We start from the raw sequence: 14,229 nt of genomic DNA, 5'->3' as shown, positions 1-14,229 counted from the left end.
TTCATTAATGTCCTTTTAGGGAAGGAAATATTCCCTCCTTACCCGGTCTGGCCTCTCTCTGACTCCAGATCACAGCAATGAGGTTGATTCTTAACTGCCCTCTGAAATGGCCTAGTAAGCCACTCAGTTGTATCAAACTGCTACAACAAAGTCAGCGCTATGGGAGTACCTTCACCACATGAACTGCAGTAGTTCAAGAAGCCGGCTCACTACCACCTTCTCAAGGGCAGTTAGAGATGGGCAATAAATGCCGGCCTTGCCAGTGACGCCCACATCCCGTGAATGAATTTTTTTTAAAATTACAGATTTATAAAAATCCAGTAAGTAACCTGCCAGTGGTTGGAATGTCTAAATTGGAGCTGTGATGGTCTTAAGGTGGACCCCTGTTTATCATTTGTGAAATGGTTTTATGCCTGCTTGTCCTCCTTTTGAATTTACAGAAGGTGTTGTCCTCCAATATGAAGAACCAGAGCAACATCAAACTGGGGTAAATATTTGTAGTGTATATCATGCGCAGGATTCCAGGAGTGCTGTATCCTGTATTGTTATAAAACTCAATTGGCCATTCTTCATATATTAACCTGGGTAGTCGCCAAGCTATTTGATTGTGGATGATCACAGTTGTGTCTTGTCCTATCCTCACCTGCCATCAATGTCAGTGCATTTTTCATCAAGGGGTTGTAGGATAGTGATCAGGAAAGGAAGCTCTCAAGCAGCACATAGACCAATTGTAGAACTGACCCAGCTAAGATCATTTAATTCGGTCCTTAACGGATTTTTTTTGGTTTGAATGCCTTAAATGTAACACAAGACAATGCATTTACTCAACCATTTGAGAAGATTTAAAAAAAAAATTAAATCTCCCCAAGTCGCACGCCATTGTCGGTCACGAGTATGTGCAGTCAACCACCTCTCTGATGTCTGCTGTTGTCAACTTACAGAAGCCTTAGTCAGAGATGTATTCGAGTATTCTGAGATGACTCACCCCACCCCCTTTTTTTTGCTTTTTGCCGACGAAGAAATACATGCCTGGTGGAGATTAGGACTTTTCTGTGTGAGTAATGTTAGGGAGGCAGCAGTGTTTATATGTATGTATTTACATGTGTGTGTTAGAATACTTTTTTATTAGCCTTACTCCCTTGTCGCAATTTTGGTCATGATTTTGTCAACGTTTACTATTTTAACTTGCTGTCAACATTTTGCTCTGTCAGTTGTCACAATGTAATTGTATGCTATGGCCACTAGGTGTCTCTGAAATAACAATGATACAGCACAGAAGGAGATCATTCGGCACATCGTGCCTATGCCAGTTCTTTGAAAGAGCTATCCAATTCGTCCAATGCGCCTGATCTTTCCTCATAGCCTTACACATTTTCCCCTTTCAAGTATTTATCCAATTGCCTTTTGAAACTGCTTCCACCACTCTTTCAGGCAGTGCATTCCAGATCATGAGTTGCTGCGTAAAACAATTTCTCCTCCTAGCGCCTGTTTATTTACCGATCACCTTAAATCTGTGTCCTCTGGTTGCCAACCCTGCTGCCACTGGAAACAGTTTCTCCTTTATTTACTCGATCAAAATCTTTCATGGTTTTGAAGACCAAGGAAATCATGGTCATGCAAGATGTAAGCTAGCAAAGGTATTTTATAGTCCTGAAATATTTAAATTCAAACTCTGTTCAAGTTGAATTTTGAAAGGGCTGACTTTTTGTTTTTGGGTGACGGCATATATATACACACAACAGATTCACTGTGCAGACTGTAGAAATTTTAAGCCTATAAATGCACAGGCCAAAATGGACAACTTTGCTAACTCTCTTAAGCTCATTCATAACCTTTTCCCATGAGGCTATTAAGATTAAAATTAATATATTGGTAAAAAAATTTTTATCGTGTGCATTTAGTGAAAAGCTCAGTTAAGCAGGTTACAATTAAAAGTATATAAAAGCTAAAAATCTAAAACCAAATATAGGCAGTTATTGTTTTGGAACCATAAAAATGTGCCTGTAGTAACCTGAAAAAAATTGATTCATTTTAAAGGATAAATGGGAAAGGGGTTGGAGTTCAGGGCTTTTGAAATTTCCAGACAAGTTTTACTCTCAGAATTTGTGGTACTTTGTGTTGGAATGAAATCTGATTGTGGATAAAATATGCCTGTCTGTTACAAGGAGTCCTTTTTCCCATCTTAAATGTGCTAGTGAGAACCAGATAATTTTACTAATGTTTTTACAACCCATCCTTTAAAAATGGAAACGTGAATATTTAGCTTTCGACATGATTAAATATATTTTAAATTAAACTATAGCTTCCAGTGCCAATTGTTAAATAATACCGTTATGAAAATTGTGATGATATAACCATCTAATTGTAAGAGACGTTTTAGGAATGGAATTTTACTGCATATGCACATTAGTGCCGTTAAGGATAGGTTATGTCTTCCCAAATAGTATAAATTTACTGTTTGTAGTATCAATGGGAGTATGTATATAATCTCTCTCCAAGTATATTGGGCCCGATATTTGTGGGACAGGATCGGGGTGACTGCCAGCAGCCGGGTAACCCGAAAATACAGAAAATGAAAATGAAGCCAGATTGAAGGCTGGCTGACTGTTGGGCAGGAAAGCCTGCGCTACAAGGCAGCAGCCGTCCCTGACAATGAAAAAGATCGGGGGTGGATGCGCGGTGGACTCAGATCGCGGGGGGAGCTAGAGATAACTGGGTGGGACATCCAATCGCGCCAGATTAGGGGCCCAGGGATAGGATAGTGCTCCTCCTGGCCCACAAGTTGGGCAGGAAAGCACTTACCTGTTGCAGCCAGCAGTTCTCGCCTCCCTTTAGCTGCTGGATGTCCCGAGCCCTGGGAGATCCAGCCCATAGCCGTTAAATCCAAATTGATAAAATCTAAGGCACGCAGCCTCATTTAAATATTATTACTCTCCGAGAGCAGGTTACTCGTCCGACCCCAAAACGGCCCCGGTTAAACCATAAGTAAGTGTGGTTGGAGTTGGGTTTCCCACTTGTCCAGAGGATTAAAACCTCTCCCCACCCCCGATTGTCTCTGCTTCATGGCGCACTGTCAATAAACCTGTTGCTGACAATAGAACCGACTATTAGTCGTCACTCGATCATTTAATGTGCCCACAACAATGCCCTCTGCCCCAATGGGGGAGGAGTTTGTCATTTGTCTTCACTGTTACTTTTTTTGTCCTTTGTTTGATGTACTGAGTTTGTGTTCCAAATATTCTTGGGGTTTTGAGGTCTGGTTTCCCTCTCAATTTTCTCCGTGTTTTGCCACTGGAATTATAACCCGAGAAAGGGGCTTTTCATTCAGCAATCACTGAATTTAATGTTCTTGTACATAATTCTCTGTACCTGAACAGAGAAGCCTTGATAGCTTGATCCTAACTTCGTAAAATTGTAAGTCTTGGTCAGGGGGTCGCCAGCTCTTGCCATTTCTCTTTCTGACCCCACTTGTTGTGTAAGTGTACTGTGTTTTTTTTTAAGTATATACATAAGGCATTAAAAACTTCCCTGTGTATTACAAAAATGGCGATTAAGAAGTTTGATTTATGATGACAATACTACAGGAGCTGTTTTTTCAGGATGTCCCAGATGCGTTTACATAGGTTTCCTGTTTACAAGCCCAAGAGCACATAACTGATAGAACCCAAAAGCAAAATACTGCGGATGCTGTAATCTGAAATAAAAACAGAAAATGCTGGAAATCTCAGCAGGTCAGGCAGCATCTGTGGAGAGAGAAACTGATATAACCCAAGTGTGTGTGTGCGCAAGTGTATAATCCTTGAGTGTCGAGCTACATACTGACCTCACCTCACCGCACAGCACTGCCCCCCCAGTCATCAAGATCCACGGCGCGGCCCTGGACAAGGTGGACCACTTCCCTTATCTCGGGAGCCTCCTATCAACAAGAGCAAGCATTGACGACAAGATCCAACATCGCCTCCAGTGCAGCCTTCGGCCGCCTGAGGAAGAGAGTGTTTGAAGACCAGGCCCTCAAAATTGCCACCAAACTCATGGTCTACAGGGCTGTAGTAATACCCGCCCTCCTGTTTGGCTCAGAAACATGGACCATGTACAGTAGACACCTCAAGTCGCTGGAGAATACTACCAACGATGTCTCCGCAAGATCCGACAAATCCCCTGGGAGGACAGACGCACCAATGTTAGTGTCCTCATCCAGGCCAACATTGCCAGCATCGAAGCACTGACCATACTTGATCAGCTCTGCTGGGCAGGCCACATAGTTCGCATACCAGACACGAGACTCCCAAAGCAAGCTCTCTACTTGGAACTCCTTCAAGGCAAACGAGCCAAAGGAGGGCAGCGGAAACATTACAAGGACACCCTCAAAGCCTCCCTGATAAAGTGCAACTGTCACCTGGGAGTCCCTGGCCAAAGACCGCCCTAAGTGGAGGAAGTGCATCCAGGAGGGCGCTGAGCACCTCTAGTCTCGTCGTCGAAAGCATGCAGAAATCAAGCGCAGGCAGCAGAAAGAGCGTGTGGCAAAACAGTCCCATCCACCCCTTCCTTCAACGACTGTTTATCCCACTTGTGACAAGAGACTGTGGTTCTCGTATTGGACCGTACAGCCACCCAAGAACTCATGCTAAGAGTGGAAGCAAGTCTTCCTCGATTCCGAGGGACTGCCTATGATGAATCCTTGATGCATATTATGTAGAGACCTTCTCTTCATTTTCATTTCCCGCACCCCACGAATTTGAGATTGAATGTTGCACATAAACGGTAACTTTAGATTTTATTTTGGCTTGTGCAAAATACTCGTTGAGGGTGTACTTTCTGATTAACTGCTTTCCAGTATTCACTCTCATGAAATTTATTTGAAACCATTAAAGGCAATTACCTTTTTAAAACGTTATTGTATTGTGGTTCTGTTGCAGTGTTAAAATATTTAACATCTTGTCAATGTCTTGTATTGTAAATATAGAGTATATGGTAATGTAACAAGTAGGCTTTTTAAGCAATTGATGAATAACTCTGGCAGATTATGCTAAGAGATATTTTACTGCTTGTGGGAGGGGGAAGGGGAGGGGAAAGAGAGGAATGTTATCATGTTGCTTCACTTCTTCCCTTTCCCAAAACTTCTTTTAGGCTGCTTTATCATTGCTGTATCCATCGATGGTGTTTGGTTTGTGCCTTAGTACAATGGCTGTGCATTTGTGGAAGTGTTTGTTAGCAATAGCCAGGAATAGAGATCAAATTCAGACTTTCCCCTGGTCCCACCTGTTTTGTACAGGCTGATAATTGGTGTGGAATGTCACCACGACAAGAACACCCTTCTCCTTTACCCAAATAAGAGAAACACAGCACACATTCTCTCTGAACTGAAACCCCAACGTTTTTTTTAAAAAAAATAAAGCAATTCAAATTAAGATTGTCTGCAGTTTAATGAAGCAGCACCCACCAAAAGCAATCTACTAAGAACATAAGAAAGACAATATTTTATTTTTATGCTGAGCCATTTTTCTTGTAATCTGACACTTTATAATGAGTGGGGAAGAATTTACATCTGATCTCATTTTATTGGGATACATGAGTTTGGATAAAGCCCAGAAGTTTAGAGTTATTGTGGGGTTATCCAAGAGAGGTTCAGGTGTAAGGTTTGTAGCGTTACATTTTCTCTTGGATATTCTTTGCCCGTAGAGCTGGATATTTGGGCATGACCAAATGATGCACTGAATTGTTGGGCGGCAAGATGTTGAGGTACCATGAAACAGCGTGTTAGATAAGCGATCACTTAATATGATGCATGAAGGAGGAACGTTAGCCAGAGCTCCAGGAGAATTCCCTCCTCTTTAAATAGTGCCACCTGAACAGGCAGACAGACCATGGCTTAACATCTGTTCTGAAAGATGGCACCTTAGACAATGCAACAATTCCTCTGTGCTACATTGCCGTGTAAGCCGAGATTGTGTTCCAGCTCTGGAGTGGAGCAAAACCAGCAACTGAACCAAGATGGCAATACAGGTATCACTAAACTAGCAACAATATAAAATCTTGTTCTCATTAAATCCTCAAACCATCCTATGTACTTTATCTTCTCTTGCAGTTTTGATGTTATCAGCCTTGTATTCTAATTGATGGGAGCATGTCACTGTGATTTTGCATTCTTGTACTGACTTTGTTTTACCAAAGGAATGTTTATTTAAAAAGAAAAATCAGACTTCAGTTACACTTCAGTTTAGGATTGGGACAGTGTGTTGATATTCAAGTACACTGTTCTGTAGCGTGGTGCATCACATATTCACGCCCATAATTCCCCATTGGTGGTAGAAAACTTGGGCTCATGCTGCTGTTCCGCATCTCATAACAGTTGTCTTGAATGTTGTTGACATTGACAGTTGTCTGTCTGACCTCTTGTGTGGGAGACCTGAAGACAACCCCCCCCCCCCCCCCCCCCTCCACCTTTCCCTAGCTAAAGCAGCCTGTTAGAAATGTTTTATGTTGAGCCTCTCAACTGGAAGAGACCATTTTGGTAAAATGTCTCTCATTTGTCTTTGACTGTTCCCAGGGCAGCATGTTATTTAAAATGTACAGTACCTGCTCTAACTGGTTGCTGGAGATGGACCTGCCAGATAACATGCAGCAGTAAGACCTGACAAAACAGATCGCCATGCTGCCCTTTTTTTGACAAGATGGTTTGCGGGAGACACTAAATGGTGGTCAAGGGTGGGAGAAGAGGAAAGAAGAAAAGTACCTTCGAGTAGAAATATGAGTGATAAGAACATAAGAAATAGGAGCAGGATTAGGCCATTTGGCCCCTCAGCCCCTCAAACCTGCTCCGCCATTTAATAAGATCATGGCTGATCTCATGGGCTCAACTCCACTTCCCTGCCCTGTAGTTGAAAAATGCCTAGTTTTGAACAGGAATGGGAGGAAGGAGGTGCTAGCATTAATTTGTCATGAAATACCAATTTGATAGTTCTTGCTAAGAATTTTTAGATCTGATATAATTCAGATTGTGAAAATAAGAAGTGCCTCAGTTAAGGATTGATATATATTTCATTTCCTGAACCAAGGTCATAGACTCGTTTCTGAATCATGAACAAAATTGCAGGCAATTTGAATTTAGCTAAACTTTGTCCAATCCTAAATTATACTGCATTTGCTATTAACACACAAGCCTCTTTAAATGCAGTACAATCTGAATTTTGGTAAACTTGAGCACGGTTGCTTCTGCGGAATAGAGGATTGAGGAAAATTGTTTTAAGATGAACTAGTTGAGTATTTCATTTGACATCAAAATACATATTGTTTCTTCTGTGTCCTCCCTGCATTTCCAGTGGTGTGTTGTAAGATAAAGTTGGATAAACTGCATCCAATATAGTGCATTTAATGATTAAAAGCATTGTATGACTAATATGAATAGTCATTTTAGTGAAAATATTCTACTGTGCCTCTGAATAGTCTTGATGTGTTTTCGTTTGGTAGTAGCTGTGAAGTCTTGAAAGAATTTAGATCTTGCAATCATAATAATGGGTTATGTTGACAGGCGCTTCACCATATAAATCTTTTGGGACCTTGGGTGAAGGCAAAGAAATTGACAAAATGGCAAGATAATTGATTTTAGAGTGCACACAATCTGGTCCAGTACCCCAGCAAGTGTTTATTTGACAAGTGCTGAAATTTGATCACTTGCAGTAATCATTCATAAACGTTTGCAGATAAAAGTTTATGAATAAGGTCAAATTTATCAAAATGTTTTGATGCTGACCATAATATGTACTAGGGAAGTAAAAGTAATTGATAAAAAGAAACTGCTGCACAGAAGTCTTTTGCTACTGTTCATTACAGTAACCGAGAATCGCAATCCTTAAGTTTATGTGGTAGAAAAGAAAATGGGTAGGATGACTCACAGCTCATATTTATAGTTGTTTACTTTTCTGACAGTCCATGGAGTTATCAAAATAACTATGTCTGAGAGCTATATATGGTGTGTGTTTTATGGCTCTGATTCTGTGATTATAGCAAAACCAAAACAGTTCGGTTGGTGGGGTGATAAAATGTAGATTTTTCTTTAAATAAAATTTTTTAAAACTTAAGAGCATATGAGCCGTGGCTTCGACAACATTCTATTCTGAGTGTGAGAATCTGACCCCATCCGTGTATGAAATAAAACTGGATTGCTCTCCAGCTGTCTTTTGCCTGCCTACATTCTGCAGCATGTCTCTCATTCCCTGTGCAGTCAGGTGGCTGACAATGTTCTCCTCCATCTCGAAGCCTGACAAAACTTGTAGGCAGAAAAATGATGTAAAATTCATTCTTCTACTGTACTAAAAATTGTCACGGTTGATATTGTTGCCATCCAGCTGGATTTTGCCAGTGTGATCTGTAGATATATATTTCCAATAATTTTCAGGTTGTGTTTCAAGGCAGCCTTGGGGTTCCAATGATAGTGCTTAAGCTGTGCGCTCGCAATTTGACAGCTTCTGAGACCCTCTTGATGGCTTTATAACACGGCTCTATCTAATCCATTAATGGTTGGAAACATTATTGTAAGGTTTTTGCACAATGAAAATGATTTAAAACCAGCAAGTACGTTTAAGGCCATTGATATTTTACTAAATAGTGGTGCAGTGGCTCATGTTTTTTAAAATGATGTATTAATTAGATTTAAATAATTAACTCTGTTCCATCATTCCTGAGGAAAAGGAAACATGGCAGAATTTGTTCCCCTATTAGGACTATAAGATATTTAGAAGTGCATAATTATGTATGCATGTATCTTGCTAGCTGTAGAAATAGATTAACATTTTTAAATTGTAGCGCATTTTCCTTCGGTTCCCTATGCTTCTGTACCCGTTGCAAATTACTGAAAGTAGCCAGGGCATTGAAGTTTCATGGGTTTGAGAGGTTCTGAGCTATTTGTAAAAAAATTAAAGTGAGGTAGTTGAAGTATTTTGTGACAGAACATGAAAAACAATTGTTTTCTATTGGTTTCTTAAACAATTGTGTGTATAATAAAAATACACACACACACTGAAATGTTTGCAAACAGTGTAATTTGTATAAGAGGTAGGTTTGGTTGTGCAATTCAAATGTAAAATGCAAGGATTAATTTGGAAATATTTGAGAATTTAGCCATTTAAACACGGTACTAAATGAGAACTTTGGATTGAACCTGACGTATTCACCATTGGGTCACAGATTTTTCAAGTTGCCAATGCTGGGGGCTAATAACTGTTATCATTTGGGGAAGAAATATTTAGGAGCATAATTGCAACTTTGAATTTTGGGGAGATGTTCCTTCGTAAGGCATGTCCGTCTCTGGTTCGTTTAAATTATTATTTCCCTGAAAGGGTAAATTGATTTCTGTCTCTACAACTGGATGTTGTAGCTCTCTGTAAATTATTTACAAAGAAACATGAAAGGATTTAAAGATACTCAGCTCTTCATTAATTTCTCTGGATTATGTATGTTATCGTCTTGTTTTGTTCTGCTAGTACCTTTAACAACTTGGACCAATAATTGAGATTATATACTGCCCTTAAGATCTGGCTGGTGAACTGACAACATTTTGTATACAGCCAGATGTGTGGATATCAAGAAATCTTCAGAAGTACTGAAGATGCGTTCAATCATAATGTTGGACAGGTAAATTTTTGCTATTGTGAACTATTAAAACAGTTCTAATTATAACGTTGAATTGTGCAATAGCCAACAAGGATGAGCATGAATGGGAAATTGGGCAAATTTGGAGATTTTTCTAATATTTTAAAAGTTTAAAAAAAATCAATGGTCCGGAAATTGTGGTCGGAGGCTTCCAGCGGGCAGATGCCTCCAACCTCAGAAATTTCTATGAAAGTATCTGGTATCCCGGGAGGTTCGGAGACTTCCGGTCCTGGGCCTCTCTGCGAAGGCCTGCGTAGAGGCCCATGTATCCCAGCAGCATATGGGTTTCGTACGCATCACTGGGATCATGTGGGCCAGCCCAACCTATCAGAGTAGGGGTATTCCCATTCATACTTAATAGTTCCAATATATGGAATCACCATAAGCATGACTGGGAATACCCCCCCCAAAACAGTGAAAATTACTATTAAACAACCCATCACATTTCAAATTAATAAAAATTGAATTTAATTAATTAATGACGAATTTACATACTCAAGGGTCTAAAAATATTTTAAATGTTTAAATTATTTTTGAAAATTTATTTTTCTGTACTTTAAAAGTCTTATGCTGATAAAAAGCAGGCAGTTGGTAAGAATTTGATGGGCATTTACTGGGCAGGAGTTGGGCACTCTCCGCCCACGGAGGCCCTTTACTTTTGGATGAGGTGGATCTGTCGAGAGGATTCTTGACAGATCGCAAGTTCTGGGTTTAGGCGCATGTGCTTTGCATACCTAAACCCGGAACTTGCAGGGACCATACGGGTGCGTACGTGCCCGTAGAGACCGCGAATTCAGGCCCAATGTTTCAAAAACCTGTGTGTAATTCAGGCAACTGCGCTCTAACATATTGGTGTGTGATTTGTTTGTAGACAACCTGTGGTTTCTTTATTCTTGGTAAAGTAAATCCTTTGTACCTGCTGGAATGGAGTAAATGGTATGAGAGGGGTTTCCTCTCCTCGTAGGGATCAGCCTCTTGGCTCTTCTCTGCACTGCCTTTGGCACTTGTCTGTCTCGGTTGTTTCTCAGCAACCAGAACTGGACATTGTACTTAAGGTGTGGTCTGACCAGAGCAGTGTTGTTTTATCATTGCTTCCTCTGACTTGTATTCTACTATCTTGACTATGTAGTTCAGCATGTGTTAGCTTTGTTAATTGCCACTCTGCATTGGCTGAACATGTTGAGTTTATTAATACTTAGGTTCATTTAAATTTCATCTATTTCAGCACCAATCATGTAGTATGTATGTTGCCCATTTTTCCTTCCTATGTTCAATATTTTACACTTGTGTGCATCAAATTTCATCGAGCATTGTTTGGTCTATTTGCATATTTTGTTTATCCAACTCTCTGGTTTCTGGACAGCCGCCATTGATTCCATTGCCCCTCCTAGTTCGGTATCCTCTGCAAATTTAACTGCGTTATGTCGAGTTTCAGAATCTCACATTACCGATGTAAATTAGAAAATGTAGTGTCTGAACATTGAGCCGTGGGACACTTCACTCAGTACAACTGTGGTAAATCCTAACTCCATTAAGACTGAGGCTGTAATGCACAACTCCGCTCAGTTAACTTTTTTTAAGAAAATTCTATAAGCCTGAAAGACTCCCGTTTTAGCACAAAAGTCTGTAAACTGAACACATCCTTACATGAATTATTTTTCAGAACTTTTTAATACCTATATAAACTTTTCATCAGAGTTGCAATATATTAATTTCTGTCATCTTTTCCATCAACATGAATGATATTTGAACATGTGCCAATCTAGAAAAAGCTGATACAGACTGAAAAAAGCTGAACAGTTCTGAATATAGACACACAATGGGAACGAGTTAAGTTAAGTGCAGCGGGACACCGATCTGTCATAATCTAGGCTATAGGTATATCCAACATTCAATCACTTTTGTAGTACACAAAGTATGGTTATTGACAATGCTGATTTAGAAATCACTGAAGGGGGATGTGAATGATGAAAGCCTGGGAAATATCTTTGATAGCCTGCCTGCCTACCTGAGGAGTTATGAATGGAGGCAAACATGGTGGAATTGTCACCAAACAGCCCCACCTCTGATCTCATGATGGAGAGAAGGTCACTGAAGCAGCTAACAATGGTTGGGCTGGGGAGATTTAAACACTAGGATGAGAATTCTAAATTGAAGGCATTGGTGAACCAGGGGCCAGTGAGGGTCATGGAGGACAGTGGCGATGGATGAGCAGGCCTTGGTGTGCGATAGGATACGGGCAGCAAAGTTTTGCATGAGCTAAAGTTAACAGAAGGAGGAGGATGGGCGACTGGACAGGAGAACATTGGAAAAGTCAAATTTGGATATAAAAACTGCATGTATGAAGGTTTCAGTCACAGAGTGGCTGAGTTAAGAGTGGAGACTGACGATGTAACAGAATGAAAATAGGAAATCTTAGCTATGGAGGATATTTGGGTTCTGAAACTCAGCTCGGAGTTAAATAAGATGCCAAGGCTCCAAACAATCTGGTTCAGCATGAAACGGCAGCCGGAGAGGTGGATGAAATCTGTGCCAAATGTATGGAGTTTGTGATGGAGGCCAAAGATAATGGCAGTTATCTTTCCAATGTTCAGCTGGAAGACTTGATGTTGCACAATTAGACTGACAACACAGACAGTGGAGAGGTCCGGAGAACATTAAAAACTAGGAGCACGAATAGACCATATACCCCCTCGAGCTTGCACTACCATTCAATAAGATCACGGCTGTTCTTCGGCCCCAACGCCACTTTCCTGCCCGATCCCCAAGTAGAGCTAGGTGTTATCTGTGTACATGTAAATGCTCAACCCCTGTCAGACTGATGTTGCCAACATCTGGCTCAAGGTGCTCTAGCTATGATTGGATAGGCAAGAGTGGAACCAGGTGATGGCAATCCCACTTAGGTGAATGGCAAGGAGGGTCATGGGAGGAGGATGGTGTGGTCGACTATCAAAGGCTGCAGAGGTCAAGGAGAGAGAATGCACTACAGAAAATATAATTTTTAACTTTGGTTAGAGCCATTTCAGTGCTGTGGGAGGGTGGAAACCTGATTAGAGTTTCAATCATTGAGTTGTGGAAAAAATTGGCATAGAGAGGAGGGTTGGAGATGGTACGAAGGTGGATTTTTTTGAGGGGGTTGTTGTGACTGGTTTTGAATGGAAGGGGGTTAGTAGCTGAGGAGAGGGAAATATTTACAATGTCGGATAGCATGGGCGCCAGGAGGGGAAGTTGGGTGGTTAGCATTTCAGTGGAAATGGTTCCAAGGGAGCAGGAGGTGGGTTCCATGGACCAGATGAGCTTGGAGATGGTATGAAAAAAGATGCAAGATAAGTTGGAAAGATGCGGCTTCAGGGTTACGGCATGAGGGTAGCCTGGGAGTGGTTTTGTTTTGGGCAAGGGGAAGCAGCAGCAGCAGCTTAACAGATGATCTCAGTTTTGATGACAAAGAGCAGTGGTTTAAAGAGATAGTTGGAGTGGAGAAAATAATCCTGGGGTTATCTTTGCTTGCCAGGCTAATGCTGGGAGTAGTGCTTGGTTTTGGCAGAGAGAGTGAGGCCTGATTCTTGGTGTCGCCTAGCCAGGTCTAGTGACTGATGACAAAGTCAGTTGTGGGCTAGATATGCTTAAGTCTTGCACCCCTAGGATTAGAGGGAACCAAGATGGCTGCCATACCGGGGGAGTAACTTGAATGGGGAATGGTAATTATTTTGCTGGGAATAATTGTATTAAAGGTGGAGGTAAGGGAGTGGTTAAGCAAATCCATGGTTGGAAAAATGTTATGGTGAATGGGGGGACAAAGGCTAAGCAGTTGGGAGTTTGAAAGTGCAATTATAAGTCATTTGGGGAAAGCATTTTTATTTCCAGGAGCGGGCACAGAACAAAATAAGGTTGGAAGGTGTAGGACAATGTGGATGGTGAGGGATTGAAAGAAGTGGTCAGGGATGGCCTTGTCAGTGATTGAGGCCATCGGAGCAGAGATGCCATGGGAGGTGGCACGGTCAATATTCATGGCCACAACTATAATGCTTGGCTTCCAAAGACCACAGCCATCTTCCTTTTGTATCAGGTATGATTTAAGCCTTTTGAGGGTTTTTCTCTTGTCGCCCATTTGCCTCTGTTTTGCTCAGGCTCCTTGATGCCATACTCGGTTGAATGTTGCCTTGAGGTTGAGGGCAGTTATGCACGCAACTCTTCTGTAAAATTAAGCCAATATCAAGGCTGTGATGCTGTCTGGAGCTGAGTGGCTTTGGTAGAACCCAGACTGAATCGCATTCAGCCTAGATCCTGTCAGTGCATTTTTTCAAAATAAGTCTACGTATAAAAAAAAACTTGTGTATGTTCCATGAGTGGCTAAGCTATTATATGTGTGTGTATGTTCTAGGAAAATCTTTATGGTTCCTACCCCCTCCCAGCATTCACATCTCCAGATTTGTTCTGTATCATCAATGCAAGGCAGTTTTTTTAGCAAAGAAAGTTTGTGCTCAAGGGCTTACATGTAATCTTTCTTGCACTGATGTGCTCACTATACAAGGCCAAACAAATGGTGATTTGATGTGCTGTTGCAATATTCATATTATAGTG

At 41.1% G+C, this 14,229-nt stretch overlaps 1 protein-coding gene across 2 annotated transcripts in view; it reads left to right on the top strand.

The window, feature by feature from the left end:
• The window catches only part of btbd7 (BTB (POZ) domain containing 7), a 52,256-nt gene that overhangs the window by 1,317 nt on the left and 36,710 nt on the right, over positions 1–14,229 (top strand). The window contains exon 2 of one of the 2 annotated variants that reach the window (XM_070879514.1): positions 441–487. The exons of the other annotated variant lie outside the window; for it this stretch is intronic. The gene's annotated coding sequence lies outside the window, so the exon portion shown is untranslated. The remainder of the gene's footprint in view (positions 1–440; positions 488–14,229) is intronic. 2 annotated transcript variants of the gene reach the window in all.

This window comes from Pristiophorus japonicus, chromosome 4 (genome assembly GCF_044704955.1).
Source record: "Pristiophorus japonicus isolate sPriJap1 chromosome 4, sPriJap1.hap1, whole genome shotgun sequence".
NCBI classification, from domain to species: Eukaryota; Metazoa; Chordata; class Chondrichthyes; family Pristiophoridae; genus Pristiophorus; species Pristiophorus japonicus.
The sequence above is the reverse complement of the archived record's forward strand: the minus strand, read 5'-3'. Positions and strand labels throughout refer to the sequence as shown.